The following is a 1,582-nucleotide window of genomic DNA, read 5'->3' as shown; positions in this document are numbered from 1 at the left end:
AGCTATAAGACCATGAAATTGAAAAGCATTTGAAATGAACTCTCAAAAGGTTCCAAGTTGGCATGGTATCATCATTTCACCCACGTAGCATGTGCAAGAAAGCACAGAGGCTTACGGCAAAAACTGGATGCACTTCATGTACAAAACAAACAATCTCCTTCGATGTATCAGGGTTTCATACGGAAACTCGTCTGTTACAAAGGGATTTCATTTTTTTGAACTTATTTGAGATCCATAATTTTTCTATGTTCAAAATGCACCATTCAAAGCCACATCATCATTTTACAACCCTTTCCAACTTCATTTGTTATTTTGCATGCATCTACTTATTATTTTGAGCTATAAGACCATGAAATTGAAAAGCATTTGAAATGAACTCTGAAAAGGTTGCAAGTTGTCATGGTATCATCATTTCACCCACATAGCATGTGCAAGAAAGTACAGAGGCTTAGAGCAAAAACTGGATGCACTTCGTGTACAAAAAAGACAATCTCCTTCGAAGTATCAGGGTTTCATAGGGAAACTCGTCTGTTACAAAGGGATTTCATATTTTTGAACTTATTTGAACTCCATAGTTTTTCTATGTTCAAAATGCACCATTCAAAGCCGTATCATTAATTTACAACCCTTTCCGACTTCATTTGTTATTTTTCATGCATTTACTGATTATTTTGAGCTATAAGACCATGAAATTGAAAAGCATTTGAAATGAACTCTGAAAAGGTTCCAAGTTGTCATGGTATCATCATTTCACCCACATAGCATGTGCAAGAAAGTACAGAGGCTTATAGCAAAAACTGGATGCACTTCGTGTACAAAAAAGACAATCTCCTTCGAAGTATAAGGGTTTCATAGGGAAACTCGTCTGTTACAAAGGGATTTCATATTTTTGAACTTATTTGAACTCCATAGTTTTTCTATGTTCAAAATGCACCATTCAAAGCCGTATCATTAATTTACAACCCTTTCCGACTTCATTTGTTATTTTTCATGCATTTACTGATTATTTTGAGCTATAAGACCATGAAATTGAAAAGCATTTGAAATGAACTCTGAAAAGGTTCCAAGTTGGCATGGTATCATCATTTAACCCACATAGCATGTGCAAGAAAGTACAGAGGCTTACGGCAAAAACTGGATACACTTCGTGTACAAAACAGACAATCTCATTCGAAGTATGAGGGTTTCATACGGAAACTCGTATGTTACAAATGGATTTCATTTTTTTGAACTTATTGGAACTCCATAGTTTTTCTATGTTAAAAATGCACCATTCAAAGCCACATCATCAATTTACAACCCTTTCCGACTTCATTTGTTATTTTTCATGCATTTACTGATTATTGTGGGCTATAAGACCATGAAATTGAAAAGCATTTGACATGAACTCTGAAAAGGTTCCAAGTTGGCATGGTATCATCATTTCACCCACATAGCATGTGCAAGAAAGTACAGAGGCTTACGGCAAAAACTGGATGCACTTCGTGTACAAAACAGACAATCTCCTTCGAAGTAACAGGGTTTCATACGGAAACTCGTCTGTTACAAAGGGATTTCATTTTTTTGAACTTATTTGAACTCC

This window comes from Triticum aestivum, chromosome 4A (genome assembly GCF_018294505.1).
Source record: "Triticum aestivum cultivar Chinese Spring chromosome 4A, IWGSC CS RefSeq v2.1, whole genome shotgun sequence".
Taxonomy (NCBI): Eukaryota; Viridiplantae; Streptophyta; class Magnoliopsida; order Poales; family Poaceae; genus Triticum; species Triticum aestivum.
Note: the sequence above shows the minus strand (reverse complement) of the source record.